We start from the raw sequence: 20846 nt of genomic DNA, 5'->3' as shown, positions 1-20846 counted from the left end.
AAATAAAAGCTTGAAAGATGAAAAAAATAAAGGTATTATACAAAATAAGGCTAAACAAAATGTAAGACAGCAGCACTCATTACTGATAGTATATATTGGAATATTCTTTTCAAAAAACAAAATGCAAAGGACCTTAAAATGTTTCTAGACTTTAAACTCCTAACAACACATATGAGAATTATTCTGAAAGGATCATTCAACAGAAAAAAAAAGGTCATAAGCAAAATATTCTTTGCAGCATTATCTGTAATTCCAGAATATTAGAAAAACTAAATGTCAAACAATATATATGATTAGTGGTTAGATACATCAAGGTACACCTAGCTACTAGAGGAAACAATAAGCAGCACTACAAATAAAAGTAAACATCATTTAATAATGATGTGCTAATTTCAGGAAGTAGAGTGAAAAGCAATGATCTGCATTGCTAACGAGGCCTGGGCTATTCCAATTAGAGAAATGGGGCTTCTCTCCAAACCATCCTTTGTACCCAGTGTGTTCGTGGGGCAGCAAGTAGATTCAAAGTATGTCTGTGTCTCCAGAGCGAGTCTTGTAATCAGTATCTGTGCATCCAATTAGTACATTTTTGCTTTGTTGCAGAAGTGAGCTTGGTGTTAGGATGTCCGTGACAGTGGACTTGGCTTCCAAGTGATTTGCCACATGGTCCGCATGGACTCTCCTGGTCTCTAACAACTCTCATGTATTGCTGAGTGCAGTCTGCAAAGTAGAAGCAAAGAAATCACAGCTGCCTGCCCAACCTTGCCACCCCAACTCCCATCCCCACCTGACACTGATCTGAGTTTAGTGGAACAAAAGATGCTATAAACAAGTGAAGGAACATTAACTCTTCTCTGATTATGAAGCAGTATCCACTTTGCAGATTATCAACCTTGGGGATTGTATAGGGTGAAAATTTGATTTCTCCATGACTGATTGCCCTCCTCCCACCATCTAGCCGACTTCTTCCCTTCTTCCCCTTGCAAATGAATTTTTGTATTAGTCTAAATTATATACAATTAGGGAGACAATTTGGTTGAAATAAAAATTGCAGCATGTATTCCAAAATCAAATATTAATAGTTTATGGATAAGGTTATAAATTTTCTGGAAGATGTATGTATGTGTGTGTGTATGTGATCTTCTCTTCAGGAGTCCAAATAATTGATTGTTAATTGCATATTGATTTTTGTGCAGATACAATATAATATAAGCTGATAAAGTTCTGGGTTCCTGGCCACAGAGCCATCAGAGTCAAAGCAGTAAAACAGGGAGAGGTTTCCCTGACTCAGCAAACTCCTTTCAATATCAGTTTTTCACCTTGAGACACAATTTTTACTAGTGATCCTACTGTTGCCACTCCCCCTCCATTGGGTAAACAATTAGCATGAAGAAAATTCAAGTCAGTTGTGGTTGTCTAAAATGTCAGCAAGAGAAGCTTTAATTGTTGTGAATTATTTCCTGTGTAAGTTAGAATAAGATATCATGCTTATCTGGCAAAGATAAATTCTGTCTTTGTGACCAACCTGAATAGAAAAGGGGTTGCTGGTGAGTTATCAAGATGATTTTAAATGCCACTAACTTTAACAAAGAGGCTTTTATTTTTCTTTTCACTTTCAACATAAGAGCTACTTACATTTTGAAATGTCCTTTAAATGATGGTTATGTTTAATCCTTGTCAAGTTTTGAGGTTTGAGTAGAAAAGACAGAGGTGCAGGTTGTCAATTAAGTGCTATTTCAATTAAAAATGGTGTGGAGGCCCCCTGTACTTACCTGTGAATGGTTTGGTCATAGGGGCTTTATGGAGGCGGGGAAAGAGCCAGAAGACAGAGGATATCGGGTTGAGCTTGAGAGGGTCACCTTGCAGAGACTATTATCAGTACCATGTTACTCCCAGAGGGCCGGGCCTCAAATAACAGCCAAGTTACTAGTGACAAGGCCAGCATCTAGAAAGGAAGGGAATTAAAAATAAAAACAGGCATCACTTTCTTGGATTATCTTTTTCCTTTTATTGCAATGGTCTTATACATGAAAGGGCTACGTTATGCCTCTGTAGCCAAAATAATTTCCATCTTATGTTGTGCCTATGGTGAATCAATTGGAACTCAAGCCTTCAGAGTTTAAAGAGCTATTATAGCTCAGTGTGGGAGCCAGACTGAGGAGCTGTATTCATTAGTGGATCACCACTGTTCTGGCCTGGTCCAAGGCCAATAATGTAATGAACGATCCTCCAGAAGACAACGGAAGGTTCCAAAGGTCTCACTTAATATTTGCAACTTTAAGACATGAAAGTCACATAACCTAAAAAAAAAAAAAAAAAAAAAAAAAAAAAAAGTTGATTAATGAGAGTAAAGAAAAAAAAAAAAAAACCAGCATCACTCTGGAAATCAGATGTAGTATGCATCTTCCTGTACCAACCAGATGATTAGCTAATGGCCTGTGCTTAACCTCTACTCACAAACTTACTTACGGTAAATCTCTGAAGAGATTTACTCCAGGCCTCTCTGCCATCTCTCCCCATATGAACAAATAGGTAGAATCATGTTTTAGTATCTTGTTCAAAGAAACATATGCATAGAAGTCTCAATTCTGCATTTTCAGCAAATTTTTCTTTTCAGAAATTGCTTTTGGAATGAAGGGATAGTGGGAGACATGACTGGCCTGTCTTTTGAAAAGGGAGGATTTTTAAAAAATTAAACAAAAATAGAAATTACTAATGACATACCAAATCCATATATTCTGCACTCAATTTAATAAATAGTGTTTGTTGTAATTTTTTTTAAAGAAATACAAAGTTTAAAAGAAACATGAACTCCTCCATTTCCTCTTGCTAGATCCATCCTTTCTCCCTCCCTAAATAAAATCATCATCATGAACTTGGTGTATGCCTGGGCAATGTTTCTATACTTAACTATATACAAAAATGTACACATAAATAATGAATTTTGTGGGTGCTTTATAAAATTATATAGATGCAGGCTCTCATATCTTGTATAATGCTCTCCAACTTCAGTTTTTTGACCATTCTTGGTTTGGATCTCCATTATGTAACTACACATTTGGCCAATAGATTTATTTCATCCTGTGGACTATGCCATAGTCTATCCAATTACTTATTTCTGGACATTGAATTACTTCCATTTTTTTCATCTTTACAATTGTATCAATACAGACATTCTTGTTCATACTACCATGTGCAACTACACAGGGCTGGCTACATAATTCACTGGCCCAGTGCAAAATGAAATTGTGGAGGGGCTCCTGCTCCCTGTTCAAAACATAGAGGAAAAGTACTATTAAAGGTACTAAAATATAAAGCCTTTTTCTTTCTTCCACGATCTCTCTCTCTCTCTCAATTTGTCATGGTGGGCTTTTTGTTTTCTTATGTAGGCTCCATCCCTAGTGTGGAGACCAATGTGGGGCTTGAAATTATGACCCTGAGATCAAGATCTGAGCTGAGATCAAGAGCTGGCTGCTTAATGGACTGAGTCACCTAGGCATCCACTGACTTGTCATGGTGTTTTTTATTTGCCATCCTGATGTTGTTCTAAAAAAATTAAAATGTAAATTATTATCATGAATTTTACCTTTTACCATTGTGCAATGCCAAGTTTAAAATGCAAACTGAATCATATTTAACACTTTTGGGGAAATCGCTGAAATGATTCGATTTGCATTTTGTGGCTCTTATATGCATAAAAATTTCACTCTTACCAGATCAGTGAAAACACTGTACAAAACTAATTGAACTGCTTGTATTTCATTTGTGGATTCATAAACTTTCTAGCCACACTTTCTGCCTTCAGTGTACTGATGAGTAAGGAAGGACCAAAGGGAAAAAGAACTGAGTTGCTCCCTTTTCCTTTCCTTCTATGTCATCATTTTCAGTGTAAGTGGTTGGTTAATATAGGGAAGTAACATGAGTAAGAAAGGATACAATGACAGAGTTCCTTGGTTGTTCAGGCTTTCTTTCTGCCTTTGAAGCAACTTCTGGTTCAGATGGAAAGCATAGCTTCTTGGGGCTCTCAGCTCCCTGTTTACTTAGTCCCACATGTCACAGGCTTACTGAGTTCTGGCTCTGAGTCCTGCTGAACTCCAGGCATCCTGCACCAGCTGGGATTGTGTGACCATGTGAACACTCTGCATCCTGAATGCCTTTAGTGAATGGGGCAGCAGGAAAGGAGAGGAAGGGGAGCATACATGTTGCACCCATGTCCTCTGCTCATGACGTGGTCCATTGTCCCATCTAACTTCACTTAAAAGCACAATTTGCTTTTAAGCAAATGAAAGTATTAACAATATCAAGATGGTGAAAGACAAGCATTAAACCAAGCAAGGGGCCTCCTGGTGACAGAGCACTGAAGACCACACATGCCCAGTTGAGCTGGTCCTGCATCTGCCTGAGAGTTTCTTTAGGACATGTGTCTGCAGATGGATTTCTGAGTGATTATGCACATTGCCAGTTTTAACCTGATATTGCCAAAATGGGTTCCGTAATAGCTGTACAAATATACACTAATACCAGTAACATTCGAAAGTTTCTATTGGTCCATATTCTCACTCATACTTAACAGTGATATATTAACTTATGCCAATTGTATGATTTCTGTTGTAATTTCCCTGCAAGGTGGAACATCTTTTCATTAGTTTTTTTCTGGGTGGGGTGTACTTCTCTTCTGTGAACTTCTTGTTCTAATAATCTTTGCCCATTTGTTTTTTTTTTCTGTGACTCCGTTTCCTCATTTTTTTATTTTTTATTTTTATTTTTATTTTTATTTTTTTTCCATTCTGTTTCTTTATTTTTTTAAATTAATTTTTATTGGTGTTCAATTTACCAACATACAGAAAAACACCTGTGTGCCTTAGGGTATTGATTTGCAGGAATTTTTTGTTTTGTTTTGTTTTTTAAAATTCTCAATACTAATCTTGGTTGTTACGTATCTTGCCAATTTCTCCCTGGCTGTGTCTCTTCTTTTACATTTGTAAGCAGGCCCTTTTTCCTACAAAAAAACTTAAATTTTCTGATTTATCACATTCACATTTATCAATCTTTCCCATCATTACCTTTATTTTTTGTGACTTCCCTGCCCCAAGATTACAAAGATATTCCCTTGTATTTTCCTCCAATAATTTTAAAGATTCTTTAAAATGTTTTGTTTTATTTTGATCTTTAAAATAAAAAGCCATCCCACGTCAGGCTCCCTGCATAGAGCCTGCTTCTCCCTCTGCCTGTGTCTTTGCCTCTCTCTCTGTGTCTCTCATGAATAAATAAATAAAATCTTAAAAAAAATAAAATAAAAAGCCATCTGGAGTTTGCTTTTATGTACAGGGTAAAGTAGGAATTTAGTTTTATATTTATTTTAATATGGAAAGTCAGTTACCTTAACATTATTTATTAAATAATCCCTCCCCCCTCCCCCCATTGATTTCTGTTGGGCTGTTTCTCAGATCTCCATATTATTCCACTGGTCTCTTTACATTTCCTACTTAGTAGCAGAGTTTTTAGAGAGTCTTTATGTCTGGAGGACTGAGAGCCCAGTACTTTTAAATAATACAAATCTTATTCCTTAAAAAACACAGAAACAATAGAACAAAAACAAAATTTCTTCTTTTTGGGATGCATTAAGAAATTGTCCAACCTCCCTAGTGTGAAAACACAATGATTTTGAAATCAGACAGGCTTGTCATTTTCTGGCTGTTTGAACTTGGGGCATGTTTCTTAACCTCTGAGGCTAGACTCTCTAATCTGTAAAATGGGGATAATAAGATCTACTACCTAAAGCTATTGAGAGGATTAAGTGAGTTAAGTGCCTGGCACAACCTAACCACTCAGGAAATATTACTTTTCGTCCCCTTTCCTGTCCTTGAAAAGAACTGCGTGTTTCTTAGTTATTCTATTCACTCGTGGACCCTACAAAGGATGACTGGAGCTTGCTTAAAGGCAAAACAAAATCCACCCTGGGCTGATGATCTGATTCAGTCACTTTTCTAAAACCCAAATAATTGCCCGGGCTTTGAAACAGCAGAAGCTACAAGGATATCCTTAAGTGGTTCGGCAGCTGGCTGCTGCTTTTCTTATTAATTAAATGACACAAATAGGTCATAATAAAACCAGAGCCTATCAGCCCCCCCTCCAAATTACACAAACTCAACTCTCCTGACAAGTGCTGAAAAGATCAAAAGGACGAGGAATCAATAGGATTAAGAGTTTGAAATTCTAACGTCTTACCCACAGTGAGTCTAGGACCTCCAACTCTTTGGCACTGCTCAGACCAATATCATTGCCTCGGATAGAGAGGAATTCTTTAAACTAAATACACCTTGAAACCTGGGATGGAGTTAAGAACATGCTTGGAATTTCATCATGTTCAGGTAGAAACCTAAATTGAAGTGGCTGTTCTGGAGGATCAAAGGAAAAAAAGTGCATCGAAAATAAATACATGATAATCCTGCCGCAGCCAAAGGAGGAAGCTAATGGGCCTAATGAAGAGGGTGGTCAGGCCCTCTCCAGGAGCTCCCACAGTGTAGGGCACACTCCCAGAGAGAAACAAACCAGTGAGTCGAAGAGCAGGTTGAGTCCTTGCAGGTGATGCTCTGGGGCATCATCTGACGGAACCAAGCAGCCCAGCTGGATGTTGAAGAAGGGAATCTGAGGCTGCAATCGTAGATGGCAGTGGCCAGCTCTCTCCTGGAACCACCACTGTGCTTTAACACCTTCCACAAGAATGAGTGTCAGTAGAGCGAGACATGTGGGAGACAGGGCCTCTGGGAGCAGACCTATGTTCGCATCCTGACTCCAGGACATGCTAGCTGTATGACCTTAGACATGTTAGCCCTTTCTGAACCTTGAATTCTTCATCTACTAAACGGGGGAAAGAATTTCCAACTGAAAGCATTGTTTGAGGATAAACTGAAATGAAATATGATTTATAGGGTTGTTTACACAAGAAGGGTTCAACAAGTGCACCTACTAGCATTTTCCATGTTGAGAAAAACATGGTTGTCTTTGGTGGGTCCAAGGCATGAACAGCGCTGGAGTTTTGCAACTTCTCCACAGCAGCACTGAGCCTCCTAGTTCCTTGGCCTTCTACTTCCACAGGAAGTTCTCCATCCACCTTAGCAAGCTTCTCTTCCCCGCCCTACCTCTCAGCACAGCCACACCATTCTTGTCTCAGCTTTATTAACCTGTGTTTATGTGAGTGTGTGTATGTAGAGTTACATGTATGAGTAAGATCTTAACTTACAGGAAGTCTCTCCAAAGTTTGTAAATGGGATGATTGTGACTCAGAACACGTTTTTGGTTACAATATTCAGTGTATAGGTTTCCCTTAGACACTCTGATTCAGTGGGTTAAGGGAGGGTCCAGGAATCTATATATAACAAGCAGCTCTAGAACCTTGCTAGCTGTGTGGTTTGGCAGCTCTGGCACTTGGGAGCTTGTTAGAAGTGCAGAATCTTGGGCTTTACCTCAGACCTACTGATTCAGAAGCTGCACTTCACAAAGACACTCAGGTAGAGTTGCCAGATAAAACACAGGATGCTCAGGGCAATTCTAATTTTAGATAAATAATAAAAAAATTTAAATGTAAGTTTATCCCATAAGTATATTTGTATTTTTGTTGGCTAAAATCTGGCAACCCTGCCTTCAGGTGACATTTATGCAAGTTAAAATTTGAGTAGCACTGGTTTAAATCAGTGGTCCTCAAACTATCCTATGCTTCAGAATCACTAGAGGCCTTGTTAAAACTGAGATTGTTAAACCCTACCCCCAGAGTTTCTGATTCATTGAGTCTGGGCAGAGGCCTGAGAATTTGCATTTCTAACAAGTTCCCCATTGCTGAGAATTTGCATTTCTAACAAGTTCCCCATTGCTGATGCACACATGTCAGGGGTACACAGACTTATATATGACTAGGTTCCCATATCAGCCCACAAAAATCTCTGCAGTCCCTAGAGCTTGGACAAGATGAAGGGCTGAGGTTTCCTCCAACACTCATGTCTATGAGTAGAAAGAGAATAAGAGTCTGATTTCAAGCCTCTAAAATCTGACCACCATTTTGGGGCACCTGGGTGGTGCTGTTGATTAGGCATCTAACTCTTGGTTTTGGCTCAACTTGTAATTTCAGGGTTATGAGATGGAGCCCCACATTGGGCTCCAAGCCCAGAGCGGAGTCTGCTTGATTCTATCTCCCTCTTCCTCTGCCCCTACCTCTATCTCTCTCTTTCTCTCTCTCTCTCAAAATAAATAAATCTTAAACACACACACACACCACCATTTATAACAAGGTCTATAAGGCTAAGTGCATGAATGGTCGGTTATGTGGAGTACCTGGAGCTCATCTTCTTTTGACTTTGTGTTTCTTCCTTGTTTCCAAGCTCCTGGAGGTAGTTCCTGGAGCACAGAGGGTGTAGGAGGGGAAGGATGAGGACAGATGGACTCACAACAAGGACAAGTCTCTTAAGGGGATAGGTGAGGGTGGGTTCATATCTGGGGGACAGAAGGAGACCAAGTGGGTATAGTAGGAAATGAGGTGGCCAGTGTTGAGGAGTGAGAAGTGGGAGGAGTAGGCGAGTTGGGGCAGGACTGGCTCCTCATTAGGACTTGATAGCCTCAGCTGAAATGGCTACTGGAGCTCAGAGGAAGGATACCAGGTCTTGGAGTCTGAGTCTTAAAACCGTAGTTCTACAGGGATCATCCCTGTGACTTTGTGCATGTGGTTCCACCTCTCTGAGCTTTAGTTTCCTCATTCAAGCAATGGCCTCCCTTTTTTGAAGAATGATTGTGGGGGCAAAATGAGACAATGCATATAAATAAAACTCCTGATTACCTGAGAACGCATTCAGTAAATGATAGCAGTTGCTATTTTAGTTGCAAGAGGGTCTAATGCTACTTTAGAGTAACATTTTGTTCTAGAGAATCTGCTTACCTATATTTATTTTCATAAGATAATGGGTTTAGGGGAAATACTCTATGGTGATAGAGGCCTCTTACAAAAAAATCTGCATTATTAATGAGATGCACATTCCTACCTGACCTCTCACCTCTACCCACTCTTGTTCCTACTGGCTCAGACAGTAGGGCCCATGGGAGAGTTGAAGCCTGGAATTAGATAGAACACACCCCTGGCCCTCAGGTAGTACCATAGCAAGATCAGCTGGATGTCAGGCTTTCTGGTGAGAGGCATTAGATGACAGATCAGAGGGGGCCAATTTAACTTGATAGGTTTATTTCTTTGTGAACACAACCTAAGTGCTCTTCAGTGAGTTTCTGTGCCTCATTTTATAATATTTTTTTATTTTCAAAAGGAACATATAGTACAATTGCCTTTTGATGTACAGTTGTATGAATGTTAACAGGGTACAGATTGATGTGATCACTACTACACTCAGGACACAGAACAGTTTCTGCCCTTTGTTAGCCACACCTCCCTCCACTCTTGACCCTTAGCAACTAAACTTTTGACTTCTTAAGAATGTCATATAAATGGAAGAGATTTTGGTGAATTAAACAGTTAGCCTTGCAATATTTCATATTCTTTTTTAAAAAAGATTTATTTTTTATTTTAGAGAGAATGAGAGAGCATGAGGGGGAGGGGCAGAGGGAGAGGAAGAGGATCCCAAGAAGACTCTGCCCGGAGCACAGAGCCTGACATGGGGCTTAACTCCACAGTCCCAAGACCACAACCCTGAGACTATGGCCATAGCCAAAACGAAGAGTCCGACACCCAATGACTGTGCCACCCAGCAGCCTACCTCATTTTACATTCTTAAATTAAGTCAACAAACCTTAAAAAATTATTTAACATAAGAGCAAATATGAAAAAAATCATTTGTAAACATGGCTTTTATTTATTGTCATACTTCCCTTCTCCCCCTCTACACTTTCCCTCAATTTTTTATGAACTTACTTCTTCCAGAAGCCTTCTCCTATTAGTTCCACAGAACTTCCTTTTCCTCATTCTCTGGGCCTTTCTTCCACATTCTGTCCCTTCTTTGTCACTCTCTCAAGAAGCACAAAGTGAGCAGCATGACACAGGGAAAAGCACATGTTCTCTGAAGGCACACAGATCTCAGTATCAAACTGAGTTTGATAGTGCTGTGAGCAATAACAGAACCTCAATTTCCTCAGGGCAGAATAACATCTGCTCTAGTGAGTGGGAGAAAAGATGAAATGAGAGGACAAACACAAAGCCCCCCCAACATAGAGTGGGCAGTCAATTGAAGGCAGTAATTATGTTGAGCTATCAGTAGTAAGAGTGCTCATTATTATGAGTTTACATCCACTTGGCCATCACGAAAGCCTATAGGCCATTCCATTGGAGGCCACTATATAAGTACAGCATAAAAAATATTCAGTATTAAAAAGGCTAAAAAAAAAGTGCACTAAACTTTTCATTTTTTCATCCATTGTCCTTGTAGCATGTGAAATTCATCTCACTTAAGGGTAGGACCAGAAGACCTTGCTCTGCCATTGACCCCATGTGTGGCTTTGACCATGGCACCTTGCTTCCCCAGTCCTTGATTTTTTTTTTATATGAAAATGTGAGGCTGATCTCAAAGCTCTCAAAGATTTATCTTAGCTCTGAACTTCTAAAACTCTAGTTACTTGCAGACCACTCTAAAACTTAGTAAGTTCTTAAATGCTTTTCCCCCATTCTATCTGGTTCGAAACTCCACTGACCCTGAAGATGTGGATCAACCCCTCTCTTGTTTATTATTCTGACATCTCACTGGGTTTATGGAAGCTTGGAGATATTCTGAAGTGAATCATTGTATAAACAATGAATAGATAATCGACTTAAAAAATATACAGGGCCTTGCTGCTTAAATATCATGGGAAAGGAAAAAAGAAAGGAGGAAAAGTCTGGATTAAGAAAAGAAGTTCCTGGGGTACCTGAGTGGCTCAGTTGGTGGAGCATCTGACTCTTGATCTCAGGTCTTGATCTCACAATTGTGAGTTCAAGCCCCATGTTGGACATGGAACCTACTTAAAAAAAAGTCCCCCCCCATTGGGTTCTACCATGTGAATACAACTCAATCATTACATTTCCTGGGCATTTAATATGCACCAGGCACCAGGCTGGGCACCCTCCTTGTTATCTCATTTAATCCTAATAACACATCTGGTGAGGTGTTGGGATTGCTATTTTAATCTTTTTTTAACTGATGAGTAGGCTAACCCTGAGAGGTATAGTAAATAGTAAATAGCCCATAGTTATATAAGTAGTAAGTGGCAGAAAACTAGACAGAGCTAAATAAAGTACAGGTAATTTCAAAACAGGTATTGTATTCATTCCTATCATGAAAGGGAGACAGTAGTCTTCAAGGGTTGGCCTCATCCTCCTCTGAATTCTTAGTGCCAAAAAGTGCTTGAATGTAACTGGTACTTCATGATTATGGGTTGAATGAATAAAGGTATAAAGGGAAAGAAAGAAGGGAAGCTGGGGAGAGAGAGAGAGAGAGAGAGAGAAAGAGAGAGAGAGAGAGAAGGCTGCACTGGGCAAAGAGGAAGAGAAAAGCATGGAGGTCAGATGGGGGTGGGGGTGGCTAGCAGAGGCTGGTTCTGGGAAAGAAGACTCAGGGAGCACAGAAAGAGGGTGGGGCCTGCACAGATGCAGTTACCCAAAACGACTGTGATGAAGGCAGAAGGCACTGGAGATGCTGGATCCGAGAACAGCAGGAGCTGGATAATGTTCTCTCTCTGATCTCAGAGTCGAGAAACTCACTGAAATTCCCCTTGCCATTTCCAATTCCCGACTAGCAAAAAGACCAGTGTTTCTGAAGTAGGAAAGAGTTTTTTCTTTTCAATATAACTTGGACAAAACAGACAAGATTTGTCAATTAAAACATGCCTAAACTGTGTTTTTACTCCTGATTATGCTATGAAGAAAACAAACTGTATAATGATGAGCAAGCTGTGGCCTCATGAGAAGGGGAGGAACCCTGGGGATTCTCTTTGTGTTATTTTATTTTATTTTATTTTATTTTATTTTATTTTATTTTATTTTATTTTATTTATTTGTGTCATTTTAAAAAGAAAAAGTATGATGCCACTTTGCAAAGATGAGCAGAACACAACCTAAGAACACAGCCTAAGCTGTTATTCTCATTCACCTTAAAAAACATACGGAGAAAGGGATTTTAAAAAGTGAAAGAAAATAAATCATAAATCCCAAATTATAGCTAACACTTATTATGTGCCATGGTACTAAGCACTTTACAACCATAACATCTTTTAATCCTCAAAACAATCCTGTGAGGTTAGTACTATTTCTATATCCATTTTGCAGATGAGGAAAGCAAGATGCAGAGAAGTACCACAGCTGGCAAGGAGCAGAGCCAGGATTCAGGTCTTGAGAGTCTGACTATAACACCCAAGGGGTTAACCAAAATGATAATCTGAAGCCTGATGTAGACACAAAAGACGAAACAAACTCAGGGCAGAGGAATCCTAAGGAATTAGTAGTTGCTGCAGAGGTGACTGATGAAGGACCCAAGAGTTCTGGAGAAAGCATGTGTTGACTTGAAAGAAAGGCATGTGGGGGACCAGGGAGGAGAGGCTTGGTGGGGTGGGAGCAAGAGTCTCAAACTAGGAAGGGTGAGTTTCGGGTCCACTTCTGAGTGGCTTTGTGACTGAAAGCACATCATTTAATTTCTCAAAGCTCTAGTTTCTTCTGCAAAATGGAGATGGTGCCTACAGACAGATGTTTCGAGGACTGCCCTTAACTAACTGAAGGCTGGGTGAGCTGCAAGTGATGAGTGACTTGTGCATCCATTACTGCAGCTGAGCATGGGAGGTGTTGAGCTACAAGACAGTCCTGGAGAAGAAAGGCTGAGCAGATGGAAAAAATAGTAATTTGTGAGAGGACGTCAGACCCTCAAATAAATAAAGAAAACCGGCATGGGTCTGCAACAAAATACTTGATTTGTCAGGAGCATTTTTCTTCTATGGAGCTAAACTGCTTTACTGGCTCTTTGTTTCTTTTAACTTTTGCTGAAAGCTACTTTGCAATCTGTGCTGGGAGTGACAAATACAAGCCTGTGATTTTGAAAAAAATCACAGACTTTTCAAGACCACAGATGAAGAATTCAGCCCTCTTGGACCACGAGGTGCTCCAGGTTCAAACAAATATCCAGGGAAATCAGACAAGGGGTTCTGTGCACAGCCCTGGGATCCCGGCTGATGGAGGAGACTCTCTTCCCTGACATGCTGCATCTTTACACAGAGACACTGGTGCCACCCATGACTGTACTGCTCGTGATTAGTGGCCCTTCTCATCTCTTCCTGCCCTCTCCTGCCCAGCTGATCTTTCTAGAGGATACGCAGCCCCTACCTCCCAAAGCCTATTCTGATCCCTCCTCCCCTAGAGCCCCTGTTTTCCCCCCAATTACCAGTGGAAATGCATTAGGTTTTATACAATATGACCAGTAGACTGAAGACATTCTGAATAAGAAATAAAGCTTAGCACTACCAAGAAAGCACTTAAACTTTATGAGAGAACCTGGTGAATCTTCATATCCTTTCTCTTTATCCCCACAAGAAAATGTGCTGATTGCTTAACGCCTCTGAGAAGAATGAGAGAAATGGAAAGAAACAGTGCTGGAACAACACCTAAAAGACCTTCACTATAGACTTTCCTTTCCTGTTGTCAAGCTCTGTGACTTTGGACAAATCACTTCACACCTCTGATCTTTGTTCTTTCTCCTTTATGGTGAAGTGAGCACTTTAGATCAGTGTGCTCAAAGTGTGTGACAAGATATTACGACTGTCATAAGGCAAGAATTTTAATTTAATTAATATTACCAACAGAACAACCACAATAAACTCATAACTTGTGTATATTATTGGGTAGAATGAGGCTGAAGTGAAAAAAAAAGAGAATCAACTTAAAGAAACATATAAACTAATATAGATGAATATGTCCCAAATTGCAAAGGTGAGACTTGAAAGAAGGCCAACCTTGACCTTTCGTGCTAATCAAAGGGCAGAGACCAGGACTAGCACTCAGGTTTCTCTTGCCCTACTTGGTACCCCCTCTTCCCTGACCTCCCAGCCTCAAGGGCTTCCTGTCAACATTATTGAAAAACCTGCCCAACACACATCCGCTGGCCTGCAACCCTTCAGGACAAAACTGTTATATGCACAAGTGATCATGTCATCAACTGCAGTTCGTAAATAAAAGTCTTAGTAAGGCCAATAGCATGTCAAACCTCCTTTTAAAATGTTTATAAAATTATCAGATTTTGCTCACGGTTTTCTGGACCCCAGTTCTCCATGGACTCCCTCCTCTGGTTCATACATTCATTTTTTATGTGACTTCTTAGGAATCATCTATATTCCAACAGAGGGTATGATTCTAAAACTAGAAGAGGAAGGAGTAAATTAGAATGTTTCTGAGCAGTTCTGTAAAACTTGTGCTCAAAGAAAGGACTGGGTAACTGAGAGACTTTGGAATGTCTTGAAATTACCTTAAACGTAAATATTGTGATTAGTAACTTTTTGTTTACGGCAAGCTTTGATCTTCCCAGAAAGATGGGACAAATGCAAACTATTATTAGCAAGGAAGTGCAAAACCACTTGATATACCATGATTGATATGCAGGAGCTCAATACAGGATGAGCAAGCAAAAACTAGTGTTTGAATCTTAAGGCAAAGACACAGAAGCTGGGATGATTTTAAGAATCTGGCCGAGGATTCAGGGGCATGATAAGGGTAACATTTATTAAACCTTACTAGGAGCAGGAGAAGGAGTAACGGGATTGGGGGAAATACTTCCTCTTTCTCTTCCCAACGCACTACATTTTGAATTACCAAGCTCCCTGGCCTAGCAGGGCCCTCTGAAAGGAGCATCATGAAATGAGTCTGCAAGGGGCTGGGGCTCATCCTGTTGGCTCTGCAGGAAATCTGGTGTCTGCGGATGTGCCCCTCCAAGTCTGTGATGACTTGGGATTAATTTGTGATATCCTGGTCCCTGGCCATGTCTGCAAGACATAGAAGTGCCAGTAAGACTTGGGCCAAAAAAAGCTGAAGCATCTCAGGCCCATTGTGTCATTCACAGTGACAGGGGATGGGGATTCCATCACATTCTGCATATGCTACTCATCTACCTGAGAAAGGAAACGTGTTGCAATTCTCCACCTTACCCCAAACTCTGCATTTTCTCCTCTTCCTTGGTATTGTCCCCAGCTATGAATTCTGTGGGTCTTCTGCTCCTTCCCCACCTCCAGTGAGTCCCTGATTTTATGGATAGTAGTGGACAGACAGTGAGTAGTTGGTAAAGCAGTTCTACTGTGAGGGCCATGAGCCCTAGGGGTGAGTCATTTAATGTCTGGGAGATTCAGTTTCTTCCTATGTCAAATAGGGGCAATAGCAGTACCTACCTCCTGGTGCTTTGGAGAGAATTCAACAAGATGGAGTATTTATGGCACCTCACATGCTTCTTTGCACAGACTGCTCAATTAATATCCATTTAGTAAATAATTGTGGCTTTCTCATTGCAAACAGAGTACATCTCCCCAGGGAAGATGGAGACAAATCCTCAAAGTCCTAGAAGGATATATAATCAAAGCATATCTCTAAAACACAGTTTACTGAAAGAATAAGTATTCTCACTTATGCTAGCTGAAATGGTACCTAAACATGGTTGACAATATTGGCTCGTCTCTCAGTTACTGATTTCAAAGAGATCAAAATCTTACCCATTTTCATGGAATAGTCTGTTTTGCCCACTAATGTAGGCACAGCTGATGCCCCCTGGAGTAAAATATTAGTTTTCTGACTTCTTTTTCTGCATCCAAGCCAGGGATTTCATTAAATGAGGCTTGGTGGTCAGGCTTTTGCTTGCATGCCAAGGAACAGCTCAAATGGACTCTGGGAGTCTTCTGGTCTGGTTTGATCATACTCTAGGTTTTGTGTCTTTCAGCATTGAGGATTTCTCCTAGTAATGCTGTCAGAACTTTTGTTGCTGCTCTTCCTTATCAAGGGAAAGAGTATATGAGTGAACTTGATACCATTAGTAGAGAACTAAAGCCCAATTATTAAAACTTTCATGAGTAATCAGCAGAGGTATGCTACTCCCTTCATTGCTCTCTTCACCACCCTGTTGCATTGACAGTGGTGTAGAACCTTAGCATAAGATCTCTGGGTTCCTCAGGGTAGTGGTGACCAGCTGCCCATTCAGGAAAGTAAGGTATTGGGACCACAAGGTTGACAAATGCATTCATGAATCAAGGCTTTTTCAACGTGTTTCCCCTTATTAACTAAAGGAATGCTGTTTTGACATCTAGTTGAAACTCAGAGGATGACCAGAAGACAGAAATTAGTACATATGCTTTTTGATCTCAATTCAAAGATTTTTTCTCTTGTTAAGCTTCATCCTACTTTTAAGCCATCACTAACTAAGAAAAGTGAAATCATTATAGTACTTTTCTTTTTGGCAACAGTTTGTCACAAATCAAATTTACCCGTTTTCTTCCAGATTGTCTCATAAGGGGATGAAGGCTCCTTTTCTCAGTGGGTTTGATGATTTGGATGTCCATCATATTACATAATGGTTGATAGTAGAGATAACCTAATTTCTCTCTCCAATAAAAAAAAACAAAACAAAACAAAAAAAAAAAGGAAGACAAGAATGAAGTGTCTCTGTAGAATGTCTTCTGAGAGTTGACACGGGGCAGCAAAAGGTTGTCCCAAAAGAGGCAGGCAGTCCTGGTATACCAAGAGACTCCAGAAGAGGTCACCTGCAGAAGGATGGAGCTTTAGCAGAAAGAGACCTAATCACAAGGCTTGGCTTCAGATTTGCTCTTAGAATTTCACTTCCTAAAATAACAATAAAAAAAGCAAAACTCACATCTGTTATTATCCATTTCACTTGCTTATTACAAAATATGTTTTTAAGAAATCTTGGAGCAATTCCAACCATCTGCAAAGGAACTAAGGTTGTTAATTGGATAACAGATTGATCTCTCATCTGATTCCAGTCCTCTCTGTCTAACAAGTTGGCCATGAACACTGCTACAGTTGTGTGGTATCACTTTGTGTGATACACAGAACCTTTGCTAGGCAGGTCTGAAATCCAGGTGTCAGCTGGAGCTGCCCCAGCAGCAGATAAGTAGTCATTTATTTTTACACTCTGTGTTCATATTAGCTCAGAGTATGACCTATTTTTAGAAATGTGTAAAGGACACATTGTAAACCATGGGTATATTTGGACAAGAGAAAAGTTCAGCTCACCTCTTCTGCAGATGACACACCTTCAGGCCTTCAGCATTGTTCTGAAAGACAACTCAAAGCAAATGGATCCTTCTTATAAGGTACAAGTATCACAAACATTCCAGAGAACCCAGGAGGTAAAAGACAATGGTAAGGAGAAATTTTTAAAGTGTCTTAAAGATGTTTTTTCATCCACGTGATTTATATTATAAAGATTCACTCCAATGGGTCTAGAGTTTGAGGTAAAAAAATACACACAGAACATTTCAAGTTCTGAAGGAAATGTTTCCCTTTTGCCTCTTATTCAGTTTGTCTGATTAAAAATTAGGTGGGTTAGAACATGCATTACCACAGCAGAAGGAAGCGAGTCAAGGAAGAAACCAACATAGAGTGGAATGATGCTCATAATATATGAAGACCTACAAAGGAAATTTCTGATCTGATAGTGGTGCCCACATTTCAAAAAGGAAAACTAAACAAGAAGGGGACAAGGAAGGGACAGAGAAGGAATAAGAGAGGAAAAACAAAGTATACATAATAAGTTTTCAGTCTGGAGAGGATTTATCCTGTGGGAATGCATTTATTATTTTTCTTACTTGTGAAAACCATCATCAGATGTTCATGGTTGGTCTTTTCCTTTCTTAGGTCTGTAGGTCTCCTATCATCCATTTGGGTGACATTGAAGTGGGGTGACGTTACATCACCTCTTTTATTTGGTGAATATGGGGAAAGCATCTATCATGCAGGTTATCATCTTTTATTTCAAGAAAAGTAAACCCTATTCTTAAGTAATCTCTTCCTCCTCTTGGAAGCTCCCAAGTGACAGCACCTCTTATTTCCTTCTTAATACGTGCAAATTTTACTACACAATTATTTAGACCTGGCAACTTTTAACACAAAAGATTTGATGCTGCTCATACCTTGACCAAGCAGAAAATCCTCTGGGAAATATGAACTTGTTCGTACCCATAACAGCTGTTTTAGAGAAACAATGCAAAATTGACCCAACATCTGAATATGCAGAAAGATTCGTCCTTTGGTACATTTCTATGTTACAGAAAGGTTTTCAATTGATAAATGTCTTTCTATTGCATGCATATTTTATGGGAAAATAGTTGCATATCTTCTGCATATAATTTTTCAGACATGCTGCATGTGCTCAAACTGCAGCAAAGAATGAAAGGTGAATATGGTTAAAATTTGACCCTAAAATCATAAGTTAAATTAGCTGGGATATTTAAAAACAACAAAAACCTTCCCTCCTTACCTATCTTTACCTACTTCATCTCAATCTCACATTATTTTAAAGAAAGAAAACTTCATTGCATATTCTAGCAAAGTGTATTGGTAGGCGAAGGTTTAACAGAGCCAGAGAGGATGTGCAAGGAGTGAGAAAGTGAATTGATGGATGGATGGTTAAATGAATATAAATGAACTGACACCTTTACAGGAAAATAACATTTCTTTTCTTTTTTTATTCTATAGATCAGTGGGTTTTGTATCTGTAATTCTTTCATATCAGCAAAGAGGAAATAAACTCTCATGTAAATCATTTTCCCCCCATCTGGAGCATATTAAAACCATGCCTTTTTTTTTTCTTTTAAGCAGACTCTTTTCTCCCTATTTGCTTATCAGTTCATCCACCATTACATTTTAAATGAAATTGCAAGACCCTTGTCCCTCCCCCAAATTTCAGCCTGATGTAGGAAAGTGGGAAGCAGACTTTTCTTGCTTTAGAATAGTGACCTAGATTCAATTACAGATAGACCCAGAAGAGAGAAGTGACACCTCACAATTTTCTTAGAGGTCTTGGAAAAATTAGAAATCCCAAAACAATACTTAATGGAAAAGAATCTGTTTATTTCTCCATTCTCCCATCTTACTTTTTTCACCACCTTAATTGCATTGCTTTGGTACATTTAATTGTTCCTGGTATAACATTGCAATACATTTGCCACGGGATATTTAGCATCCTAAGAACGGGCATTTCAGGGAAATTTCTGAATTTGGTTTTTGAGAGTGGGTATCTACATATGAAGTGTGTGCAATACTTCAAGCTGAACCCAAACAAGATGAAAAATAACCACATAAGAGGCATTTTTCCTTATGTCCTTAAAAAGGCGAACAAATTACATTACAAAAAGCACACCTATTATAATTGCACCGCAGACAATGCATTGAACGGAAAAAAAAAAACAAACCGGGGCACATATATTATACTGTGTTCCCAATTACTGTGGAAAAATGTGGTCAAAAGAAATAGAAAGGGAGGAGAATCCTCTGATTCTGCTTATTGACTTTTATCACTAAATTAAGCATATAAATGACCTGAACGGGTGGCTTGGTATATTAAATTAAAAAAAAAAAAAAAAAAAAAAGAAGAACAATGATTGTCTCTTCCTTTTCCCTCCCTCTCAGATCTCAGCCTGAAAGGAGTCTCCGAGAGATAAGAAAGATGGGATTCGGTCCGTGCTGCTCTGGCTGGTCCTGCTTATCCCGGAGCAGGGAGGCAGTTGCTTTCCACGCAGGATTTCCGTTCGGGGTTCACAATAAGCGGTCTCAAGCGGGGGCACCTTCCCCGCCACCTCCACCTCCCCCCAAACAAAGAAGCCAAATTGGGCTGTGCCAAGCCCAATGCGCTTGGGAACCTTCGAGATGAGCGAGGGTGAGGCAGGCTACTGTGGACAGGCCTGGACTCCTTAACCCTCTCCACGGGTTTGGAGTCGCCAGGCGTAGCAAGAGGGCAGCAGTGGGCTCGCGTCTATGCGGGTATCCAAAATGAAAAAGAGCTGCAAACCGTGCGGAAGTCCGGGGTGAGGTGCAGAAAACAGAGCAGGGGCGCCGCCTTGCTTCTCAAACACCTTCGATGGATGGGTTTTCCCCGAGAGATTATTTCAGATCCTGGAAATTAGGGTCCCGTTGGGCAGTGGCCGCAGCGCTGGGGCTGTGGGTGCGTGCCCAGCCCTGCAGACAGGGTCCCCCGGCCGCACCGGGGAGCGCGGCAGGCGCCCGGGCCCCGAGGGAGTCGGCAGAGGATTGTTTCATTTCAAAGTGAAAATCTGCAGGCTTTGGGAAACGATATTCAAAAAAGTATATAATCTCCATATGCCGCTCAATGGAGGATCCTCATAATTTACAGAGGCAGATAAGGCTAGAGGGTGTAATAAAAAATCTGAAGCCCTCCCCTCCCCCTCGCCGCCTCCCCGGAATTGCACCTTGGGCAGCGGAGCAGAATCCGGAATGTGAACTTCTCCCGACATATGTTTCCCGCAGATAAGTAAACAATCTGGACGTGAAATGGAAATGGTAATTAATGCAGTAATGCTGTTACACCTCGAGTGTGCAAATCCCATTGACTCGCCGCGCCACGGGGGGTGCCGGGCGGTCGGGGACCGGCGGCGAGCGCCTCGGCGGTCCGCTCCCTCCCTCCCCGCTCCCTCCTCCCGCGGTGCCCGGGCGGGGCGTCCGGAGAGCCCGCGGGGGCTCGGCCCCGCTGCAGGAAGCCGGGAGCGGCTGGGCGGCTCTCGGGGCTCCGGCTCTCGGGGCTCCGGCTCTCCGCCCTCCGCCCGCGAGGCGGGTGCGCCGCCCGGGCCTCTCCGCGGAACCCCGCGCGCGCGGCCCCTGCTCCTGCTCCTGC

At 40.8% G+C, this 20846-nt stretch overlaps 1 long non-coding RNA gene across 1 annotated transcript; it reads right to left on the bottom strand.

The window, feature by feature from the left end:
* Positions 1 to 356: 356 nt before the first annotated feature.
* Positions 357 to 2327, bottom strand: LOC140594461 (uncharacterized). The gene is made up of 2 exons (XR_011995280.1): positions 1770 to 2327; positions 357 to 717 (listed from the first exon to the last, which is right to left on the bottom strand). It is a non-coding gene; the product is annotated as an uncharacterized lncRNA (long non-coding RNA).
* Between the last annotated feature and the right edge of the window lie 18519 nt (positions 2328 to 20846).

The sequence above is a fragment of the Vulpes vulpes genome, chromosome 11 (assembly GCF_048418805.1).
Source record: "Vulpes vulpes isolate BD-2025 chromosome 11, VulVul3, whole genome shotgun sequence".
In the NCBI taxonomy this organism is placed as follows: domain Eukaryota; kingdom Metazoa; phylum Chordata; class Mammalia; order Carnivora; family Canidae; genus Vulpes; species Vulpes vulpes.
Note: the sequence above shows the minus strand (reverse complement) of the source record. Positions and strands in the feature narration are given on the sequence as shown.